The sequence below is a fragment of the Typopeltis vanoorti genome, chromosome 6, assembly GCF_054136105.1.
Source record: "Typopeltis vanoorti isolate ZY-2024b chromosome 6, IOZ_Tvanoo_1.0, whole genome shotgun sequence".
Lineage (NCBI taxonomy): Eukaryota > Metazoa > Arthropoda > Arachnida > Uropygi > Thelyphonidae > Typopeltis > Typopeltis vanoorti.
Window position 1 is genome coordinate 157,356,335 of NC_143554.1, and position 26,189 is coordinate 157,382,523.

General features: G+C 33.3%; 2 protein-coding genes across 3 annotated transcripts in view; one reads left to right on the plus strand and one right to left on the minus strand.

Moving 5' to 3' along the window:
• The window catches only part of rept (RuvB-like helicase 2 rept), a 190,777-nt gene extending 178,875 nt beyond the window's left edge, over positions 1–11,902 (minus strand). Inside the window, exons 1-2 of the mRNA XM_090394501.1 lie at positions 11,819–11,902; positions 4,179–4,504 (exon numbers count right to left, since the gene is read on the minus strand). The gene's annotated coding sequence lies outside the window, so the exon portion shown is untranslated. The remainder of the gene's footprint in view (positions 1–4,178; positions 4,505–11,818) is intronic.
• LOC150106144 (uncharacterized) overlaps positions 10,276–26,189 on the plus strand; it is a 71,702-nt gene continuing 55,788 nt past the window's right edge. Inside the window, exon 1 of one of the 2 annotated variants that reach the window (XM_090394499.1) lies at positions 10,276–10,494. The gene's annotated coding sequence lies outside the window, so the exon portion shown is untranslated. The remainder of the gene's footprint in view (positions 10,495–26,189) is intronic. The other variant, XM_090394498.1, reaches the window with a different exon arrangement.

The window sequence follows — 26,189 nt, forward strand, 5'->3', positions numbered from 1 at the left end:
TTTTTTCATCTGAAAACTGTTAATTCAAATATTTTTTAGTTTTCATATTTTCTATTTTCAAAATCCCAACTCCATTTCGTTGATTGTTTTCATTGTTTACTGGTTTTATTTATACCTCATAATCAACATCGTTCTCTTACCGCTTGTTCTCAGCTCAATCAAGATTGGCTCTGCATATTTTATCATTTATTGTTTAAATAAGACGGCGCCGTAGTTGTTCGTCAAGGCTGTTATATCATCATATGATCACATGCTAATTGCTTAATTAATTAGATGTATTAATATCAAACGGTGTATTTCGCTCACAGAATAAAGTCGGATAATACTGATAGAGCACCTGTTGGCACCAAGAAGAAAGATCACCTGCCTTAATTCTTTGAACATCTGTATTTTTATTTTAACTTGAATTCAATGTTATATAATGCGAATTCCATGAATGAATAAATCAATCACTTTAATTTCCCGTCCGACAAAGAGCAGATGTTTTTCTTTCATGTAAGTCAGTGAGTGAGCAAATTAGAAATCTTCTTTAAGAATACAGTCGCATAGAGGAAGGTTGTGAAAGTTGTATCGAAGATTTCAATACCTAAAATGCAATAGCGATTAGTAAACCAAGATGCAATTATTTTAACTACTTTAACTAAAACGATATGTCTAGTGTCATGAATCAGGAATAAATCAGCGTAGAGAAGTGATAAACGCGATTTTAAAGATAATAAGCATCGAACATAAATAACCATCAATAAATGTTAAAATATGTGTAACTTTAGTAATTTTTTATTACAATTAAAATTATTATGCTCAGATAATTAAAAAAACCGACCTACATCTCAAAACAGAAATTCACTGTAGATTTATTTATTTAGTGTATAGCATAATAAAAAAAATAAAAAAGTAAAGACACACGGCATCAATCTATATAAGTACTTGTGCAGACAACGTAAATGAGACAGGTAGTGTACGTATACAAATAATAGGTAAAAAAGTCACTAAAATTTGTTCTCACTTTTTTTTTTTTTTTTTTTTGAGGCAAATCTGTAGGATCTGTCTCAGAAAAGTCTCTCAGGGTACCACAGTAGGCTCTTATGCTGGTCCTCCACAATGTGCTGGTTGGTTTGGTTTATAACTCCACAGTCACATTGGAGTGTAGGTAATCTTCCCCAGTTGTGTAAGATGTCTGTGTAGATACGATGTCTTTGCGTATCCTATTTAAGATTTTTCATAGATGACGTGGAAGCTCAATCCCTTTCAGATTTTGTTGGGAAGGATATACTTGTTTAAATCCGGTGACCATTTTTCTTTCCAAGTTTCTAGTCATTTCAAATTAACGTTGAAATCGCTATTTACTAGTTCTACAGCCAATATTAGTGGAAGCCGTCGGGATTTAAGGCGATTTACATTTCTATGTGGGAGATCTGTATTAGTAACAGGGGATTACTATTTATTTTTTTGTACTCTTTTACGAGAGAATCTTGTCTGCTCAAGTTCGGTGGTGCAATGTTGCTCAAAGTTGGAAGCCAGTAGAGGGGAGTGGATTTGACACAGCCTGTTATTATCCTCATTGCTGCATTTAGTTGCGTGTCGAGTTTCTTGATATGAGGACTGTTTAGCCATGCTGGTGAACGTTGAGCATCGCAGTGTAGTAGCAGAAGAACCCCCATGTAGAACCACACAGTTTTTGTATGATGTTATTAGGGGTTCTGATCTTTAAAGACATATCCTCCAGATGTGTTCTCAAAGATAGTGTTCTAGCCAAGGTAACAACCACATATTTAGGGAAATCTTGGTGCCACAGCTGAAGAATTCAACATTATCACAGATATCCCTATTAGCGCTTCCTATTAGGATTTAGGGCACTAGAGCGCGTCAGTAGTTTGTCGTGGTGTCCCTCTTCCAAAGCCTTGACTGATTAATAACATGAACTTTCTATTTAGTGAAGGATTGAAAGGAGGCAGGGTGTCTGCCTGGATTCCAAGACTTAGTTAGAACTAAAGGAGCTATGCATAAAAAAAATAAAATAAATCTTCCAATAAGTGGAAAAGGGACTACACACACACACTGGACAAGAAACACGAACATACAAACTAGTTCCTGACTATTCCTAACATGCAGACTACTTCCTCCTAATAACAGTCAGACAAACAGACATATAAACGTAACAGTTAAGATTAGGATTTCTCAGATTCGCCGTGGGAATGTACTGGCGGTGGTGAGGGAAAGTGGCCGCAATGAAAGTCATTAGCTTTTTTCTTTTTTCCAAATAAATAAACAAATAAAGGGCCGAAATACAACTTTATGTGCACTTTTTCGAAATAATCCAAAAATCATACTGCTGCTATCAACATATCGGATATTATTAACAGCCTCTCTTTTTCGTACTTCGTGTCCATTAGCACAAACATGCCTACTTTATTTTACAATCGTGAGACAAATGAATAAGCTGCGAGTCACATTATTTCCTTCAGTACATGTAAACTTCCCTTAATATCGAATTGTGCTTATTTGCTAAAAGTCATATCTGATAGAGATTTTGGACGCTCAGAGAGATTTCGTTAAAACGTCAGTTTCTTTCTTTCTTTTTTTTTTTTTTTGTATTCTTTTATATATATATATATGACTACTACTATTAACTCGGGGTTGGGATATGTTCATTTTTAATATTAACTGACTTAAAACCCGAGAATATTAACAACATGAGATTTATTTGAAAACGCAACATGTTTCGTCGAGATTGACTTCATCAGGCGTTAAGAACATAGAAAGATATTAAAAGACACTGAAAATAACATTGAGACACTCTAAAGCTGTACAATTATAAAGTTATAATATTCGACTGTGAATTACAGTTATTATAAACTTGAGCTATAATCCATGTTAAAGTTCTATTGTTGTACACTTGTGCGTGTGTGGAACCACGCGATCTCCAGTATCTGATAGTAGAGCTGAAAGAGTCAGGCAAATTATAGCTGAGATTATTGTTCATATGAAGCGGGTCCAAGGTGATTTCTTTTGACTCCACAATGCGGCGTTCCACCTCATCATGGCAAATGTGTAGGTTTGAAGTTGATGTCCAATTTATCTCATGTTGGCGGCTTTCGTTGTTCGTATTTATTGAAAACAGGACAAGGCCCGACAGAGCAGTTGCTCTGGTTCTCTTATAAGCAATGTCTCTCTGGTGCTCCTCGAGACGTAGTAGGATAGATTTCTCCGTTTGCCCATAGTAAGGCTTTCCGCACCCACATGTGACTTTGTATACACCTGGGAATTGTAGAAGGTTGTGAGATTGTTTATAGTTGTTGAAACGTGATCTTATTTTTGGCAGAGTCGAGAAGCACGTTTGTATGTTAAACTTCTTTTGGATTCTACTCAGCTTTTTGGATAGTGTGCTGATATATGGCAAGACTATATGACATTTGGAGTCGTCCTGTGTCTCTACGTTGCTACGTTGACGGTGGGATAATTGGTTGTTAATACTTTTTAAAGAGTAGCCATTGTTTTTAAAGGTCCATTTAAGATGTTGTAGTTATATATATATATATATATATATATATATAAAACAAAAACCTTTAATACATCACGACTAGTTTCATCGGTGCTCCGACTTCTTCAGGTGAGAAATAAAAAAACATAAGATATAAAAATAACAAGGTAAAAAACATGGACTTTCCAGCTTAATAAAAAGCAGAATAGTAACAGTCATATTTGAATAGGTGACCGCGTGCTACCGTTGGCATGAGTTGAATGTGTGCAACAGCTAATTTTAGAGCGCCAGTACTGGATTATAATATTGCACTATGGGAATCAGGCAAATTGTAGCTTAGATTGTTGTTCAAATGTGAAGGGTCCAGAACTATTTCTTTTGATTCGATACGATTTCTCTTCCTACGATTTAAAATAAAATAAATAAATCAGCTAACGCCTTTTATTCCCTTATAGGGAGTAGGCAAGGACTTTATACCCTATCTAGCTTTTGGAGAATGAGTTCAATCTCCACCGGTAGCCAATCAGAGATAGCTGGCCCATGTCTATCACTAATTATAGCAGCCACCGATGAAGAGGCTGGCAAACAAGTGCTGCCATCTCTTGGTACCTAACCCTAACAAGATATATTACTGTCTGAAATAATGTGGGTACTACGATCGATTTTCTTGAGTTTACGGGATGAAAAACTCGCTTACCTGTGCCAGAGATCGACTAACTCGGGAACCGGTCGAAGAAAGGGTTAGAAAAAGTTCCTCCAGTGACTAGACTTGAACTTAAGTCAAACTTCGAGCGACCAAGAGCAGAGGACGCAAGCACCACTTCCACTGAGCTGCAAAGGCCTCCTCTTCCCATGATTTTCAGTTATAAATCCTGTTCATCATGATGAGATACTTAACAGAAAAGACCTAAAAATATTCAGTGCATTTCTTTCCTTTAGCTGGGATCATATCAAAGCGAGAGAGTGAGAGATCTTTTCCACAGTGAGTTTCTCATTGATTTATCTGTAGATGGGCAGGTGGCACTGAAAGGGAAAGAAATGGACAGGAACACATGAAGGCACTGCTGCTTTATGAAAATTAGTATATATGATTATGAATGGATTAATAATAATTATTAGGAATTTGTCATAAATTTAATAAGCAAAATTATTAAATATCAAAATTATCAAATATCAAAATGATTAAAAATTTGATTAAATATTAATTAAAGGGTGATACAGGATTTAAACTGATGGAATTTTTCAATTTATGGAAGGTGGGGAAAGGACGAGAGAGCATCCTTGGAAGCTGAGAATGAAGGCTGCTAAGAAGTAGATGAGGGCTAGAGTTTTCTCTCAGAGGGTGGTGCATGATTGGAATAGATTGCCTTTGGATGTTGGGAGTGCAAGCAGCGTGAATGAATTTAAGAATAAGTATGATAGCTTGTGTGTGTGTGTGTGTGTAACATGTGGCCTCCCTCGATGAGTCTCTGACTCCCTAGAGGTCTCTCTTAATAATAATAATAATAATATCAAAACTATTAAATATCAAATATCAAATTTATTAGCGGGGAATAAACAATAATTCACACAAAAAAATCAAAAATTATATTTCATTATATATTAATAAATTATTTTAATTAAAATAATAGATTTTTTTCAATTATCGCTCCACTCGAATCTGTGGAAAGTTATACTCCTGGTTCATGAATTATCTGTCAAATAAAATAAATACAAATCATAGTACAGGTGCTGCTCAAAGTGAGCACTAAACATAAATGATATTTAAAAAGTCCTGTATAAAGACAAGAATATGTGCACGACACTGCAATACTGACAATCTACTCAGACATCGATACCACCCTCTCCAAAGCACAGGTCTTAACTGCACCAACGACGTAGTTTTACAATAATTCAACCATTCTAAATAAACTAAAACCCAAATATTAAAAACTCAAGAATCCTAACACTTACAGGCAAAGATATTACTGAATTAACAGCAACAACAACTGTAACCATCTTGAAATGACACCGGTAACAGGAGCGTGCTACTATCTGACTTTAAGAAACATACTGTTACTTCACATGGATCATTAAATGGATATTTATGTTGCTTTTTTGCTTATACTCTAATATTTTGGCGATGCAACAACAATAATAATATGCAGCTTATTATGAATCGAATCCAGCATCAAGAGGATACCATTAGGAAATGTATGAAACTTGGACACAGAAATTCCCTGATACCACAGTCACTGAGCGGTGATTGATGAACTAAAGAAGATTTATTGTAAGAAATAATAAAGTTCTCGGTGTGTTGAATTTGAATATTTGCAAAGCTAGATTGTCAGTGACTCCTGGCAAGAACTTATTATTATTATTATTATTATTATTATTATTATTATTATCCTTCGATGACTCCCTGACTCCCTGGAGGTCTCACTTAATAATAATAATAATAATAATTTGAGTCAGTGGAAGTGGCGTTTGCACTCCCTGGTGCTTGATGCACGAAGGAAGACTTGAGTTCAAATCTAGTCACCGACTAGAGAACTTTTTCTAAGCCTTTTTTTTTCTTCGACTGGTTCCCGAGTTAGTCGATCTCTGGCACGGGCAACCGGTTTTTTCTCCCAGTAACTTGGGTTTTTCGTCTCGTAAACTCAAGAAAATTGATAGTCGAACCCAGACTATTTTCAGACATTAAAAATATTGTGTTAGGATTAAGAACCACGAGATGGCGGTACTTGCTAGCCGTCTCTTCACTGCGTGCCGATTAAATTAGCGATATCCATGGGCTAGATATCTCTGATTGGCTACCAGTAGAGATTGACTCAGTCTCCAAAAGTTAGACAGGACTTAAACAGCCTGGCCTACTCCCTATACGGGCCAGCGGTTTTTTTTTCTTCCTGAAATGTAATTTTCAGAGATTGAGGTTCATAACTATAACAAAAGATTAACAATTTTTGCAATATGCCAAGTATCAATTTCTCAATGGATGAAGTGTTGATGGAATCAAACTGATATTAAAAATATACGCAGTCAACCTTGTTGTGATAATTCTAAAAGTTTTAACTTTTTAACTGTTGTAAGGGAGTATAATTTACATGTACAGCATAGCTCAGATCACCCACACCCCAAATAAACGCAGATTTTTAGCAACTTCAATGGCATTGCTATGTTGTTACTCAAGCAGATTATCCAGAGCATCGTACATTAGGAACCTCTTTTCATAAATTGGAAAATGCCGCATAATTCAAAAACGATGTAGCCCCACCAAATGTTTCTGAAATATTATATAAACCGATCTAATTAACAGAGCACACACTACATGTACCATATCAAGCTACTGTAAAAAGTTAAAGGTAATCTACTCAACTCATGTTCAAACATGCAAACATTTCAACCGACTTTCAATAATAACTTACATATTTCAATATGCAGAAAATACGAATATGTGTCCATCCATATGGTGCAAACATAGCCTATGACATAGATGTCGAACCTATGGCACGCGTGCCAGAGGTGGCACGTCCGAGAATTTTGTTGGCACGTCAACGAATTACAGGTGATAGATACCCTTTTATACGCTTATAAATTATTCAACTTTTTTTTAAATTATTACAATACGTACAAGTTAAATTTTGTTTTCCACGGGAGAGAGCAGCTATGAAGACGTGAATATGATTGGTGCGGTATTAACAATAGATCATGCGACCAAAATACAAAGGCAACCGACAAGTATTGAGTTGAGATGCTAATTCTCTTCAACCGAATTCCATAACATCTGCAACTGTCATAACAACATTCATTATACATTTTTTAGTTTTATCACATTCACGACGGGGTGTCGTTTATCGTTCCGAAGGAACTTCTCATTACCACAGGCTCAACTCACACAAAGTTTCACTAATTTTTATTATATCACACCTCCAGGGAGCCAAAAACTAATCGGGGCAGGGCATCTACTCTACAACTCCTCCTGTAGATATAGATAAATTTCAACCCTTGGTTGAATTTTAATCCTACTTGTTTGCGTTTGAGCTGGCAGGCGAACTCACATTATATGTACAGTGACCACATTTTTTTGGAGAAAATAAAGAACAAATTAGAAATTGTTTCATAATAAATAAATAAATAAATAAACAGGTTCCGTTTATTTGTTTCACTAACACTAAAAAAAGCTTTATAACGTTTACTGTTAACTATAAACATATACATGGCATTTTAAATGTGATTTTATGATATTATGATATTATTACTTAAAAAAATTTAATTTTGATACTTTTCACAAGAATGAACTTTTTTTAATAAATCAGGTTTGTGTTTGAAAAATTCATAAAACTGTAATACAATTCATGTCAAAGTTGCATTTGGTATAAACAAATACTTTCAATATTTCAATTTTTAATTGAGTTTTCTCACAGGTCCACATGTTGTTCACTAATGAAAATACTTCTTCAGTTGGGGCATTAGAGTGAGACATAAGCAAAATTCAACGATTTTTAAAATGTTTTTAAAAGATAGATGTTTATCTGGGAAATATTTAAAAAATTACCTATTAGAAACAACTAATTGCACTATTATTGTGCAATAAAATTGAATAATGAATCACACTATTTGTTCAGAAATATATTACACAGACTGCAAAAGCCTGTGAACCTTATCCAGGGATACAATAAAACTACTTGTTTTTCTTTCATCTGCAGTATAATGGCTGTTGGGAGGGCGTTTTTTTTTTCTCTCTTTTTTTTTTGTTCAAACCAACATCATTAAAATCAATTTAATAATACAATAATCAATTTTACACTGAATAATATTATAAACTGATATATAAATCAATATTATAAATACAATAAAATATTATTTATAAAATCATAAATAATTATTTATAAAATATCATATAATATTATAAATAAATTAATTAATTTTCTATTAATTTTTCCCCTATTAAAAACTCCCAAGCACGTCAGCAACTTGATTTGTAAATTTTTGGCATGCGCCGGCACGTCAGCAACTCGATTTGTAAACTTTTGGCACGCGCACATAAAAAGGTTCGCCACCACTGGCCTACGACATGCAATACGACAATTAATATTTTCAACAGTTATGAATATCTTACTAAAAACTCCATACATCTAAACCCTGATAAAAACAAAGATGATTTTATAAAATCACCGTTGTTATAACAACAAGAAAAAGTTGTTATAACAACTTGTTATAACTTTTTCTTGTTGTTTTTGATAAAAACAACAAGAAAAAGCTATACGCTTTTTCTTGCTGCAGGGACAGAACACAAAATATTAAAGGTGGAATATCTGTGCTGCTACACAGCTATGTCAAAACACTACTTCAGTCTTAACTACAGAATAACTGGAAAATCTTATAAGATAACAAGATCAAAATCAACAAGAGCTTCTCGTATGGTAAGCCAAACCTTACGACCGATGGAGATAAATTATTATGACGAGAGTAAAATTAGTTGCCTATGAAACGCTGTTTCGATATTCTATTCAATGCGACAGAGTACAATCGTCCATTCATGTGCATATTACATCTCGCGCGCGCACACACACACACACGCACAAATTACGCGTTTTTTCTTCTTTTTCTTCTGCACGCCAAACCAGAACTATATATACTATTAAACAGCTATCCAAATGATTATTGTGGATACTGAACCTAACACCAATAAACTATACCTGTCCAAAATCATCCTCAAATATGCAAAACATAAGATTCAAGAATATCTGTAGAAATATTATCAAACTATAAATCGATAAAAGTGAAGTAAAACTTCAACAACAATCGATCGCAAAAAAAGGAGGAAGCGTAGTTTATACTAAACTTATGAAAAGTCTACTAAAACAGAAAATTGGACGAATTTTTTTTTTTTTAATTTCACCGAGTTTTTTTATTTATTTTCTTACAATAAATCTGAATAAAATTAAATAAATTATAAAATTAATGTCTTCAGTCACCGAAGACACATATTTAGTGTGTTTTCATCTTAACTTTGCCTGAGGTTTTTTTTTTTTCCCCTAATACCATCACTTTGTTTAGATTAAGATTTCGTTTACAACCGAGGCGAGTCAAAGGGTTCAATATGCCAGGAACCTTAGGAAATAATTTATAGGAATTCCTATTAATTGATTTTTTTCCAGTTTAGTTAAAAAAAGTAGGCTCTCCTATTTTTTAATATGAATAAAATAATATAACCAATCAGGGTCGTCGTAACCCACAAAGCAACTCCCCACCTCAAAAAAGACGGCAAAATTTTATCTCAGCCAGAAAAACGCCGTTTTTTTTTTAAATTTAGCTTTATTTTCTATTATTTATATATTTTCTTGAATTTTCGAGAAAATACGAACATTTTCTTCCTGCTATGCAACCATTCATGGCACTTGTTCGCAAAGCCCAAAATATAAACGATTTTATAGCATTGGTGTGAAGTATAGGTTAGTTGTGTTTGTTGAATACTTCTTTAAACTCAGATAACTTTATCTGTAATTTAAAGCAAAAGTAATATTATACAAATAATATGTTTGTGGATTTTGGGGAGCAACGAAATGCGAAGAATAAAAACAAACGGAAGGAGCCAATTGTTACGGAGGGAGAAAAAAAAAAAAAAAAAAAAAAAAAAAAAAAATTCGAGCGGTGTTCTTGCTTGGCGTGAGCGAAGCTTGTTAGTGGTTAAATGTTGTGATTCATTATTTACAGAGATTATAGCCAAGTGCAGTAAGGCGAATTTCTGTATATAAACAGAACGTGAAGTAAATTTCGTGTTCATCTTGCACGGTATGCAATATATTGACTTGCTTGTTTACGATTTACCATATGCAAAAACAACTTATGGAATGCTTTCATATTTTGTGTTGAACATGTTATTTAAAAACACATGAAACACGAACGTAGACATTATTCACTCTGTTTAAGAAATCACATCTCTTTTTGAATTCCTTTTTTTCGTGACACGAAGAATGCAGACGTACGGAATTAGTGCCAATCGTGGGGATAACCCTGGCCTGCGCATAAAGGTAATTTTCATTTTAAATATATTACGGTGTGCATTTTTTAATTGAAAGAAATTTTAAGTAGTAATTTCTGTACTATATTTTTTTTTTCAAAGGATTACTTAAGTGAATATATAAAGTTAAAATGTTTTATTAAATGTTAACTGAAGTGTTTTAATTAGTAACATTAATTAGTAAACAAACTGAGCATTTCCGTTTATTTACGAATTTCTTTTAAGTTTATTATTATTAAACCTCCGTGGAATCAAAAAGACTCATTGCTGGAGGTCCAACTGTTACACACACACAGTGTATCACACCAAGTCTTAAATATGTTTCACTGTCTCCGCGCTCACCACACTCTCGGACAATGCATTTCAATCACTCACCACTCTCTATGCAAAAAACCTGCTCCTTGCTCACACTCTCCTTATATAGGGATGAACTCTTGGTCTCTCCCTGTCTTCACCCGTTATATGCAAAACCTTAATTTGATAATAACTCTTTTACAGCTTATATGCCTCGATCATATCCCCTCACCTCCTCCTATTCACCAATTTCTGCAAATTGCATTTTTTCAATTTGTCTTCGTACTCAGCATTCCAGAGACCTGAAACCACCTTAGTCTATCGTCTCTGAACCTTTTCCTATACATCTTCATCTTTTTGAAAACCAGGAGACTAAATCTGCGCACCGTAATCCATATGTGACCTGAAAGGTTTACACAAACAAGGGAACCATAATATTCTTTGCAGCATTATTATCCGCTGTGCTATCCTCACAATTTTAGCAATATATCCCCGGTATTTTGGGTTCTTGTCCACAATTACTCTCTCATTTCCTTTACCTCTTCCACGATATTTCCACCACTGTGTACTCTACATCCTATCTTTAGTGCTTATTTACAAGCAAAATGAGTAATAAAACGAAAAAAAATTGATTGCCTGATTACCATATCGACAAACACGAGGTACAAATTTAAAACTAATTAAAGTTAACTAGACTTGATATCAAGACACCTTAATTTAAAGTTTTGGCTAACATCGTGCGCATTTAGTTGCTTTTCTGAATAGTTCTGGTCAACAAAATTTCATTTCCTCTTAAAAAACTTAAAAATAACATAACATAACATAACATAAAATAAAATATATTCTTACTTTAACCTAAAGAATAATTACTTTAACCTAAACAAAATGCGACACGTAAAATTAGATAAATAATCCAAGTTAATGTGGAGAAACAAATAAAATTGGACAAATAATTCAATGAAAGAAATGAAATAAATAAATAAACCAAGTTAATAAGGAATATTATGATTGAGACAATTAAGTTCTCGGGAGGTATTTACCGATGGATGAGAGAGAGAGATTTTTCAGATAGTGGAAAAGAAGGAAGGAGCGAGAACTGGAGGCTATCTTCCTGTCTGTATCCCTCGAAATTGAGCAAGGAAATGGTGAATAAGAGGGTGAGAAGTTTTTATTATTATTATTATTATTATTATTATTATTATTATTATTATTATTATTATTACGTGGAGAATGATGGGTGAGTGGAATGCACTGTTCAAGTATGCTGTGAATGCAGAGTGTGAATGAGTTTAGGCTTCAGTATGATAAATATCTTACAGGCAGGAGAGATTTTCCGTACGTCAGTAGACTTTTGTAATATATATACACTTATTTCACATTGTAATGTTTGATAATAATAATAATATTTTATTTATTTACAATGGCAAAGTTTATTATCCTCATCACAAATTATTTACAAATATATAACTGAAGTATTACTATTACATTTTCTGTTTACTACAAGTATTGATTACAGAATGTTAAGTAAATAATGTTAGATAAATAATAATAATAATAATAATAATAATAATAATAATGATAATAATAATCAGGGCCGCGCCAACCCGAGGGTGCAAGGGGTGCACCGCACCCTGGAGGCAACATTGATAGGACGGCATTTTATGTAGCTAATATCTAATTTGGATTATACAATGCAGTATTAGGACGGCCGATAAAAGTTTGCACCAGGGTGGCAAATACCCTTGGCATGCCCCCGAGAATTTTTTTTATTTTAATTTTTATTTTTTTTATAAAAAACATATTTTATGAATTGCTAAAATATTTATACATACAATAAACATCTTGTGTGACATTGCACCTTATAATTTTACAGAGTTCAGCACTAAGCGCTGCAATTCCTACATAGGATTTTAATTAAAAATTTTAATAATACTTTTTGCTTTTATATTATGTATTTACAACACATGTTCTTCTAATATTAACAATGAAGATTATACAGACTTTTTTATATAATTTTATTTTATTTTATTTTATTTCTTTTTTTAAAGTTTGAGAAAGAGTGATTATACATACAAATTTCTGCATTTGCTTATAAGGATTATTTGTAGATGAGTGAAGCAAGTTAATCCCACCTACTTCGAAGCTTGGGTTAGCTTTTATGAAAAGAGTGGGATTTAGCCTTCGCTATTTGTGTTGTTGCTACTGTTTATGTATGGGATGTAGGCATTGGATGATAGTGATTTGTGATGTGTATATTAGTGTTAATAGTTTCTTAGCTTCGTTGGTATATTTTCCAGAGTTCGTTTTTTAATGTTCTGTAGTTATCTACGCGTTTTAACTCTCTTGGTAAATATAATAATAATAATAATAATAATAATAATAATAATAATAATAATAACAATAATAGTTTCAATAGTTTTATTATTATTATCTTTCAAAGAAATTACTTTTTAAGATAACTATAGTGTACATAATTAGGACAATATAATATTATAATTAATGTTAAAACTAATTATTATTATTACGTGATACCTCTAAGGAAATCCATATAATAATTCGCGGGAAGGGGCACTCTACTCTGCCTCGCTAAATACATGTCACCCTCTATATTATTACTTAATTCTCCTACTATAACACTACTGCTACCATCAACGCCATCTACCGCCCACCATCACCATTCAACAGTAATTTTTGTTTGTAAATTGCGTGTGTTCTGAAGGCAGACTTGTCCGTACGGGGAATGAAAAACCTGAGTTTCCAGGAGAAAAAGCCCTACTACCGCTGTATAAGGTCGGCTAACTCACCTTCAACTGAAAAAGCCTATGTAAGGATTCCCTCATCACAACGAGGATCAAACGCAGGTCTTTTCCAATCGAAGGGCGTAATGTACAGCTCTACTGTTGTTCAATTGCGCTACGGAGGCACCAAATATTCTTCCATTCAATTTATGCTCTTATTTATCGATGGGTTTTATTGGGTAACCATATTTTTCTAGTGCAACTTGAGAGTGACGTCGCAGTGTTAAGAAGAACAATTTACGAGTTTTACATTAAACGGTTATACCGTATAGTTATTTCTGAATATTACCATTTACATTTAAATTTTAATTTGCAGTTTATTTTAATTCAAAATTTACATTTGGAGCTTCTTTTTTTTGTTAGCAATAGTAAATGCTGAATGCGTTCATTTCACTTTTTTTCACAATACATTTTTTAAAGTCAGTAATTAATTTTAATAATAAATGTTTTTAATAACAATAATACTCTTATTGATCTTCGAGAAGTTACACTTTTTTTAACACCATAATACAAAGATTTGATTGCTAAGTACTTTTTTTTAAACATTTTATTATTTCTCAGATAAATTACATACATACATACAATAATAATTTTTTATATATATAATATTTATAATACATTATATTAACATAATTTATAATATTTATAATACATTATATTAACATAATTTATAATATTTATAATACATTATATTAACACAATTGTGCATAACAGATACTTGCACTTACATTTTTTTAAACTGTAGTAACATTTTATTTATCATCATACAAAGCATTTACATATATACAATAAAGCATACTATTACATTTTCTGTTCGGTACAAATGTAGAGTATACAGTGATGTTTTTAAATATAAATATACATAATTTTTTTTTCAATATCAGTATCATAGCTTATTATTATACAGCTTATTTACATATACACTTACTGACTGTTTTGTTACACAATCTGTATTCTTTGATTATAAGGATTACGTGTAGATGAGTGAGGCATTTTAATCCTACCAACTTCGAAGTTTGGGTTAGCTTTTATGAAGAGACTGGGATTTAGCCTTCCCTATTTATATTGTTGTTACTGTTTATGTATGAGATGTAGGAATTGGAAGCTGGTGATGTGTGATGTGTATATTAGTGTTAATGGTATATTAACTTTGTTGGTATATTTTCCAGAGTTCGTGTTTTAATGTTCTGTAGTTATCTATGTGTTTTAAGTTTCTTGGTAGGTTGTTGAGTTGAGTGGATATTTGATGTCATCTCACAAAAGAACCGTATGAGTTGTTGAATTGAAGGGTGTAGGGATGTAGAGCGTTGTTGTGGGTCGTGTTATACGATATGTGTCTCTTTTGTTTCGATAGGCGATGTTCACGCAATTCCTTAGTAATATTATGTAGTGTTTCAGATTTTTAATGCTCGGGATTCTGTGTATCGCCATGTGTTAGTCTGATATTAGCTGTTGTGTATAAGGTGATCACTGTTATACAATTTTCCTACATAATATTTCTAATTTTGTTAGGTGGCTGTTTGATGTGTTTGCATAGACTGTTATACCGTATCTGAGTAGGGATTTGCAGATATCGTGATGTAGGATTTTTTTTTATGTTAGATGGAATATTGTATTTTACTTGGAAGAGTTTTGCTGCGATGATGCGGAGTTTGGTATGTAAGTATTCTATATGTTTTGTCCCTTTAAGGTGGCAATCTATGTAAAGACCAAGGTATTTTGAATGGGATACAGGTTTGAATTCGGGACATTAGCAGTTTTTTTTTGTTGTTAATGCAGCGGTATCTGTGACAGTGTATCTATAGTGGTGTGGGGCGCATGATTCTCGGGTTGTGTATTATTAACATCTGTGTTTTGGTGCCGTTGATTACAACTGCGTTTTGGTAGAGTATGTTGTGATTTCATTTAGGTCTTGTTGTGCTTTGGAGAGAGCCGTGTTGATGTCTGTGTGGATTGCTAGTAGTGCGGTGTCATCTGCGTACTGAAATATTTGACTTCTTATGGCCAGGTTATGAACATCGTTAATGTATATGTTGAATAGGGTGGATGATAATTGAGGGACACCGTGTTTTATTTGTACACCCAAACTGTGGCATGTACCTATTTTTGTTACTTGTGTTCTGTTTGAGAGATAGTTCCTGAACTAGGTATGCAGCGTTCCTCTTATACCTATTGAGTATAGTTTGGTGAGTAGTATGTCATGAACAAGTGCATCAAATGCTTTGGTTAAGTCAAGCAGTATAAGGGGGGCGTACTTGTTTTTATCGAGAGCTTTGTTTATTGCATCGGCGATGTCTTCTAATAAAGTGATGGTGCTTTTTGTTTTCTAAAAGCCGTATTGGTTTTGCGAGATGATGTTGTACTTCTGTAAATAGTTCTGTAGTCTGGTGGTGGTGGTGGTGGTGGTGTGTGTGTGTGTGTGTGTGTGTGTGTGTGTGTGTGTTATTTTTTCTAGAATTTATGAAATGACTGGTAGGGTAGCTATTGGTCTGTAGTTCTGAGTATAATTTCTTTTATCATGTTTGTAAATTGGTGTAAATATTGCAGTTTTTAGTTGTTGTGCAATAATGCCAGTGTCGAATATTATGTCGAATATATAATAATAATAATAAATTTCAAAGAAGAAATTTAAAGAATTTTTAAAACATTTTAATTTCAAAGAAGCTATCCAGCTATTTACAGCAATTAAACATCATCGAAGTGACCAAATATGATCTACAAAAAACCGCATTACTTGAAACAGTCCATATTTTACGAAGCTACCTGACAGACTATTCTTAGATTCTTGGGCAGAATCTGAATTGCTCTGTATCACCAGTCCAATTGTATTTTAAATGATATTTTGTTTTTACTGTGTATCAATTATGTGAATAAGGTAATAATAATAATAATAATAATAATAATAATAATAATAATAATAATAATAATAATAATAATAGTTTGGTTGTTAAGCTGTATACAAACGTTTATAATCAAATCAGGCTTGGTCCGCTAGATGGCGTTTTGGAGTAATATGTCGAAAAATATTAATATTAATATTTTTTAATCAACAAATAAGTTTTTCTATTTTCATTATACTTAATATTTTTTTTTATTTTTTTATACTTAATATTATATTTGTCAGTATCATAATTAACCATCTCCTTAGCTAACTTGTTTCTTATCATGAAAGCAAATTGCATCGGTTTTCTAGATAGGTTAACATATCTAAATTTTAATTTATTTATTTTCAGAATCACTTTCAACAACGTCCATCAATATCATAAGAGATTGTGTAGGCAGACATCAGCAGAAAATCTGCAAATCTTGCATGTAATTATCTGAAAAATATAATTCTCCGAAGAAATCTCAACTCACAAACCTGAATGTGTACTGCCTTCACATGGGAATGCAAACTTAATAGAAAAAAACCAAAACGCTAATTAAATCTGATATTGGAATTTTTTATATAATTGTTGATTATTTCCTCGGGGAATCATCTAAAAACAAACGCGACATTGAACAGCCTTATATTGTCTGATAGCTAACATTTATTGTGCACAGGATATTTATTTATCTCACTTCCACACAAACGTTAATTTTTAATGGCAATCCCTCCATGAATCGTCTTAAACCCATATCATTAGTACCAGTAATCGATTAAGAATTATAAATCCGGAAAGCCTCTAACGTAAACCAAAGAGATTTTTCTATAGATAGGTTTTTCAAGCCCATTCAAGTTGCATTAGTGTACGCTGATTGATGGTTCTCACAATATGCCTTCTCCACTTGTTAGTTTTGTTGTGCCTTAATATTGCATAAGTTTCTACTGAATAAATATGCTTTATCATAATCAACGAAACTGAGATATATGAGTACTAGTTGTTATTCATTGCACTGTTAAATAACCTGCCTAAGTAACCACTTCGAAAGCCTGCCTGTTCATTTGGTTGCGCAAGGTCGAGACTGATGGGTGTATAGTACTACAAGCTTTCTACTTAATCTTCTTTATGTATCAGAATAAAGTTTTAACATTTTCTTGATGTTGGCATATTTTTCTTTCTTGATAAATAGGGTAAAACGTTTGGCCAAGATTTTGTCGATTACTTACCTGCCTGATTTAGAAGTTCAGCTACGATCCATCCTTACTGTAGCTTTTCCACATAACTTCTGGTAGAACTGTGGCACTTCAGTTACTTGTTGTCTTTTCAATTTGCTTAGCCATCCTGTTATAATTTTGAGCAAATTCCTAGACGAGGACATTTACAGAAAAAAATGTATTAACACTAAAACACTTCAGAATAAAGAGGAGTGTAACAATATGAAGAGACAAATGAAAAGAATGGTGATTAAGGCTAAAGAAGTGGGAAAGAAAGTGCAGTGAAATTGAACACCAAGTGGGATATACTTGTCCTGTTGAGGTCTGGAAATTAGTAGGGAAAGAGCCCCTTATAAATCCCGAGAAGGACTAAAGGTTTTAAGACATATTACGAAGGTTTATTATATGACGAGTAGGAATATCAAAGAGAAGAGAACATATTGTTAGGAGAAAGGATATTTGAAGTGACACTAGAGTCATGTGGGCTCTTCAAACATCAAAGAATGGAGATAATAGAGATATGAAATGGTAATAGAGATGTTAAGTATAATGGTAGTAAAATATTATAGGTCCTGGCAATGATATTCAAAAAAGTAATTGCAGATCAGAATAGAATATTCCTTGTGATTACAACTTATATATCCATCTATAAGAAAGACCCTAAAACTGTAAAAAACAAGTCTCTCAGCCAATTGAATTTAAGACATTCCCAGTGATGTCAGAAGAAGAGTCTGGCTTTACAACAGGATGATCTTGCATAGACAACGTATTTCCCTTACGACAGATATCCCAAATGGTTTCTAGAGAACTCCATTTGATTTTTATAGATCTGGAGAAAGCTTGTGATTCTGTGTCAAGGATGACAATATGGTAGGCATTGAAGAAAGCAGAAATAGATAAAGTAAGAGTAGAGATGTGCAGAAAAATTTACCAGAGACCTAGATCTGCTATAAAGATTAGTAAAAAAAATTTCCGATATCCTGGGATGCTACTTTGGAGGTTTGGAATAGGCATTATTGTGGAATGGGCGCACTCATAGGGGAACAAGTTTTACATTCTCTTCTTTTCACTGACGATCAGGTGATTCTGGCATATGACACGGAGGATATGGAATGCCATCTGAGAAAACTATTGGTATCTGTCATGATGTGACAGAAGACTTCTATCATGATGTGCCAACATTGGTGAGCATGACTTTTCCCTGGTATACACTTGGATGATCTTCAGAGTGTATCTTTTTGAGAACTGTACACAATACTCGCTATCCGATCAGATGCCAAAATATGTAGTGTTGTTCTTCAATTTTGTTTGTTGCTCATTATCTCAAACTGATTCTTTCCTTATTTTGACATCTAGTACAATATATCTCAGTTTTTTAATCGAAGAATTCTTCACCATTACATCTATGTAACTTTAAAGTTCCAAGGCCTAGTTTTCAATTGCAGCGTGATCCGGTTCACTGGAATTCTTAGCACACTTAGCACTTTGGTGTTTAACAGCTTGCTGCCATAGGTCGTAGCATTCTGGCCTCCGGAGAATGAGGAACATTTTAAGTCTTTCCAATTAATTTTGGAAGTTTGGGCCATAGTTCACCACGCCGGCCCACTATAGATTGGTGAATGGTCGCTTTAATTGTTAATACATTTAGCCATGCTTCACTGCTGAGAGTCTTAAAGTTTTACCTAGGTGTGAGTTTTAATAGTAGCATGATCTAGTTACTCGGGATTCATAGCACCCTCTCCTTTATGTTTACCAGCATGCTGCCATAATAACAATCTGGTCTCTGGGGAATGCGGGCCATTTTATTCCTGTCTAATTTTAAACTTGCTAAAAATTCAAAATGGAAATACTAGCAGTAAAATAAACAAAATCATGGCTTTTAAATTACTATCACCAGTCCAATAAAATCCTGACTGAAAATAAAATTTTAGAACAAATTAACTGCTTTCGAATATCCTCAGTACTCTACATCAATAATAATAATAATAATGGTTATTAATAATAAACTGAAAATAACAGGGATAACCAAGAATATTTTCAAAACCAACCAACTTCAAAAGCATACATTTTACAAGGTTCTTTCAAGACTTTCTGCACTCTATATAAGGGAAATAAAGACCATGAAAACTACCAGAGAGAGAGAGAGAGAGAGAGAGAGAGAGTAGAAACCAGAAAAATGAAAATTATACTAACAACAGCAGAATGCACTCTAAAAAAGCACAACAATACGTCAGCGCTAAAAATAGACTCATTAATATATAATATACAACAAATACAGAAAGAAATATTGATATATCGAAAGAATGGACATTCGAGACTACTCGAAATGATACTTCACACCACACAGTTGCAGGGAATAGAATTGAAGGACGACGAAGGGAGATGGTCCAAAACAGGCGGACTTAGTAAATCACTGAGAAAGGATGATGATGATGATGATGATGACATATTATTCATGATATCTCTCCCTAATATCGTTTACTGAGGAGGCTCTCATCATCTTAGGGAATCCATTTTAGTTTCTCACTACTCGGCTGTGAGATAATCTAATCGTAATAATATCCTTACTTGCTTAATTTACGGAACGTTTTCTTGGGAATGAAGCACTTTTCTCTTCCTTCCTAGCATACAAGAGAGTAAAATAATATATAACATCATTTTGCTCATTTATATAAGAGAGTTAAAGGATGTTTTACTATCTTTCTTATATGTTATCATAATTCCTCTTTTATGCTAATTACCAAACAGCTGCGCCCACATAATCTTAATCCGTTCTCGGTCAACACGAAGTCCCATTATATTTATCATCATCATCAACATCATTGACTCTTAGCCCTTAAACGTCCAAGATCTTCCAAATACGCTAGGGGATTTCGTAACCGTAATTCGAGGACAAGGTGGTTAGCTTTATGCCTACAAATGTTAGAAGATTCTTCTAATATTACATTGGTTTCTCTAAATCCTTTTAATATCCGTGAAAGGGACAATTTATAGCGGAGATAGTGTGATGGTTTGGAGAGATATCTTGTTGGGAGGCAGCATCGACCTCTATGTCTTTCCTAATGGAACCATGAACACTCCAACGTATAGAGACGAAGTCCAAAATCCCATGTTCGTCCGTGTGTGGGTGCAATAGTGGAGACATCCTACAAGACGATAATTCTCGTCTTCATCGAGTGAAGCTCGTGGACTCATATCTTCAAGAAGAGACTATTGTGCGTATGGACTGGCCAGCCAGGTCTCCTGACCTTAATCCTATTCAGCATGTCTGGGATACATCCTCTAGGTAGAATTAGAATCGTTGCTATTTTCAACCACCCTCACGAAAAACCTTGAGTGACTTAGGAAATCTCCGCAGAAGCCATAGTTGTTATTACCAACTGAGCACCAACTAGCAATTCGAACGCAGGAAAGACTTGGGTTTGAACTGCCATTATAAATGATAGTGTTTCGAGCTCTGTATTGCTGTTAGGGGAGACCATATTCTTTATTGAGGCACTTTAACAATCTCATTTTGATTTCTGTTGCTGATCATTATGTGCTCCCTTTTTTCTTACTGAATTAAATTATTTATTTACAGTTTTTCTGGGTGTTTCTTTCACATCTCATAACAATTCAATATAGTTATTGAGTTATCGCAATTTATGGAAATCAGTGTCTCGAGTATTTGACACTGCACTTCATCTTTTCAAAACTCATATAGCTAAGTCTGAGCAGAGTAAGCCAGACATGGCAAATTATTAAAGAGAGGAACAATAATTCGTTGCGTTCGTTCTTAATATTACTGCATTTCGTTGTATTGTCTGACGACGTGTCTGCAACCTGAACTCTATCTTTCCTGTTATTCAAGAAGACAGTAGATGTAAACAAAGGTACATGAGAAATCACATGGTGGTGCCAACTTTCTTCTCCCTTCTTGCCAGTAGCTGGGATGACATCCAATGAGAATTGGGCATTTTTGTATTATCTGATTCACGTGGTCTTTGTTTACACCACTCTCTCTGCTCCCATAAATCATACCTTCTTGGTCTCGTTAGTGAAGTCCTTCCAATATAATAAATACATAGTCTGCAATCTTTTCTAAAAAAAAAAAAAATAGTGTAATATTTAGTATCCTTAAACTGTTGTTCATTGCGTTAGTCTATACAAAGTGATCGTGCAGTGACTCCACATTAGTATAATTTTGTATTACCTTCTCGTCTACTCCCATTGGGGAATAAACGACGTTTGTGGATTTATTTATTTATTTACATTTTTACTTAAATTACAGTTCGTCTATACAACAGTGTTATGCTTTTTAGCTTTTAGTATACTTACTGAATTTAAAAGTTAGCTCCAATAAATGTTGCAGGCCTCTATTTATTTATTTATTTATTTTTTACAAAAAGCTTATACTGATTAGGGAAAAATAAATAACTTTCAAGTAAAAATTATACTTAATGACCAGAAAGTTGAAAATTTTCTTAAAAAAGTAAAAACATTTTACATGTAATAACTAAACCGATATCCCAAATCAAAATATATTCTTATTCATTAAGTAAAATGAATTATTTTCTTAAATTAAAAAATAAAATAAATCTGCTTAAGACTTTTGAAATAATTTTTCAACCTGTGAAATTACATACATACTACCAGCTTCCATATGCATCTATGATACAAGGTTTTCAATCTATAAAACTTCGATATAATAATAGGCCTAAAATAATTTTCATTAAATTGTTATCGAGATATCATCCGCAAGGTGCTCGTGATTGTTATGGTGAAGAGTAGCAATAAACGCTGTTTACCTTTTCATGTACGAGCGTTTCGTCTAAGTTTGAGAAAATAAGTGTTCGTTTGATGTTTAGCTATTTAGTCCATATCATATTCGCTTATTAACAAAGCATTAAGTACGTAACGTGCAGCAGTCGTCGCAAGTTATTTCTCGGATTAAAAACTTTCGTGCAAATACATGGTAAGTAACGTACTTGAAATATGCAACTGTCAGTTAATTATTACTTTCTGCAAACAGACGCTATATAAAAATATAATTTCTCATCAAAAGCAAATTCAGAAAAAATAGGCTTAATACAAAGATTCGCTATTTTCAATAACACGTTACAAATAACTTTTAAAATAATAAATAATTTATTTAATTAGGAAGTATTTGTAATCATCGTAGAAGCGGTAGGATTATTATTTTTGTCGCAACCGTTAAAATTGATAAAAATTGCATTTTAAAGAAGCTATTCAAACGACAGATTTCGCTTACAGTTGCTAATATATATACTGTATGCATAACGACAATTACTTTGTATTGAATAATATATCTAAATATTATTAATTATTATTATTATTATCACCAAACTTGATGAAGTTAAAAAAGTATCAAAATAAAATGATCTAATTTTGAAAGTGTATCTAGACGAACGTTGAAATTCGAGAATTAACTATGAATCAGGTACCAAAATCGCTTTCTTCCAAAATAATAGTAAATACATAAATAAATAAATTAAAATTAAAATTAAAAATCGCCATAATTCACAATATCATTTGGATTCTTATGAAATGAAGCTGTTTCAGTTCACATCATCAGTACGATATTTTATTTACCGTTGGTTGATAGAAATGTTTTAAATTAATATTCATTTTAAAATAGAATTATATTTACATTTAAATCGAGGTTTAATTGTAAAATCAAATAATGGTGAAATAAAAGAAAAAACTAGTTCGTTTCATATGTTTTTAGTCGTTGCACGTGCATTCATGGAAGTTTTTGGATTGTTATCATGTTTATGTATATTTATTACGACGATGGATAACATTAAAAAAAACAAAAAAACTCCCAACCACATTCTTTTCTAACAATTCGCACTCACGTTCTTCGCTGCTACTCCCCCCCCCCCCCCCTTGAATGTAGTCCTGTTATGAATAATCACAAACTTAATTATAACGAAAATCATCACTCCGTTAAATTAATGAAATTAATGTAATACTAGATACTTGATTGATAGTACTTATGGGTTTTTTAAGATTCAAGAGTCACAGTGGTAATAACACTTAAGTATTTAGCTGGTCATTCAAAGCCAATTGACCTGCTGTAACTCCAGTTCTAAGTTGAATACTATTGATCTGTCACTTTTATTCAACAGAAATAATCAACAGTACACAGCTCGCGCAACTCGAAGCATGAAATCAAAATAATAATAAACTACAGGACTGAAAATAACAAAATGCATTTTTCTCCTCTGCATACATACCTCTATAGATCACATCGTTCAACCGATTTTGACTGAATTCTAAATATAGTTGCCTTTTACGGTTGATGAAGGTTTCCTGAGAAATTCACGGGATCTAATTAACATGAAAGAAGGCTGAGCCCATATGAAAGCCATAATTTCAATGCTTATGGACCTCAGATGAATTCATCCCAGTCGAACTAAATTAGAGAGATTTGTATGAGTCATCATACACAGACACCTCTACGAGTTGCTTCGTTCAACTGAATTCGAACTAAATATAAAATGTCGATGACTCAACTTAATTGGGCTCTGAGCGGGGGACGGCTTCCAGTTCGGTAACTACCTCCATGGACATCTTTGCAAATGTCATGGTTCTACTGATTTTGAGCAATGTGTAATATAGTTGTTTCTTGCATTGTTAAAGGAATTTAGCCTAATCGGAATAAAACGAAAGGGAAGATTGTTCTTGGGGGAATAATTTCTCCGAAGACTCATCTATATGTTGCATTGTTCAAACTTTTCAGTTAAACAAAGAATTGTAATTATTTCTTATTTTATTCTAGATCCTGCCCTAACAGTTTCCTCACAAATGGAAAATTATACTATTACTTCCCATTTTTAAGACTTCTCTCATTTGTGCTCGGACTCTCTCTCTCAGGCACAATATGGAAGAATTAGTTGCAGCGGGATGATTTTGCTGCTCTGGAAGCTTCCTGATCTATTACCATCAGGTTCCATGATCTAGACCGGCCTTAGTATCTACTGTACTGTTTATCCTCGAACGCAGAACAGAGGTTCTCAATACTTATAGCGTGTTGGCATGTGCTTTGCTTGAAAGATGTCACTTGCACCTCATATATATATATATATATATATAGAGAGAGAGAGAGAGAGAGAGAGAGAGAGAAAACAATAGGCTATATTCTAGAGATCGAACGTTATATAACCTCTGTCCCCGATTGTATTAATGTGCTATTCATTAGCAGGATTAATTATAAGACATTCTTTGGAATATTGGTAACTCATAAATAAATAGTTCTGTGGAAAGATTAGGTGTAATCCTAGAATTCTCCAGATACGAAATAAAAGTCTCACTTCAGACCAAGGCATAAACAGTTCACTGGATGATCAAAAGCATCTACCGCCGAAGCCTGTTCACAACCATTCATGCCTCAATAGGATTAGGATTTGACTCTACAACTGATACGCGGGAAGTTGAATACACTGGATAAGTGTATTCAATTTCTCATCAGCGAGTAGACCGAGCATGACCCCTTTCAAGTCACTTCAGGACTTTCAATAAGCAACGCGGGGGGGGGGGGGAGGGGTTCATCGATGGTTATTGATCACGAGGCAGTAACGGTATGTTTCTACTTTGATTTTAATCAAACATTCATGCCACTGTGGAATTCTGAATCCCCCAGCTAATTATTTGCAAAATGTAGGCGTGTATTCGTTTAGCTATATGATATTTGGAAATGGTACATAAAATTCCTATAGCAGACCTGAAACGGAATATAATCAAACGGATCCAAGTAGAAAATAAAAAGCTTTCGATTGTTATTAATAGCCTACTAAAATTACTCGCCTAAATCCTGTCTAAAGTAGAAGTTATTATCCAAGATACGGAACCACGATTTTTAATATCATATACCGATCTTGATTTTCAAGCATTCTGAACAATAATGCCTCCATTACCTTTTATCTTGATTGATCTCGTAAAAAAAAAAAATAAATAAAAAATAAAAAACCGTGGACCATAGTAGTGGACTTTCTACGATATGAAATTTCACAATTCTGCCTCTGGAGGTCTTTGAATTATCGCAGTGAAAGTCGCGCAGATGAGATTAGGATGCCATTGTCTTGGAAATAGCTTGAGTGATTTTTTTTTTTTTACCCGACTGCAGAAAACGTCGTTTGATGTCTTAGGCAAATGAAATATTATTATTATTACCTGACACTTGCAAGGACTCATCACTGGAGAGCACTTCACCTCACTCTGTCACACACTATCTTCTGGATTAGGCTACTGGACTCCATCCGCATGCCCCTAATGCAACACGTCATTACTTCTGGAGACAAGTGGCCAGTGTCAAAACAGTGACTTATTGAAAAGTATTACGGAACTAATTAAATTTGCCAATAACATCAACAATCAGTCGTTGTAAAGTAACATAAATTACTGATATTGTATGAATTATATAGTGTAAATATATGTATATATAAAAATATAAATATAAATATGGATGTAAAGGTCAGAATATGTCAATAGATGTAAAAATATAAATGTAAATATGAATATTGATACAAAACT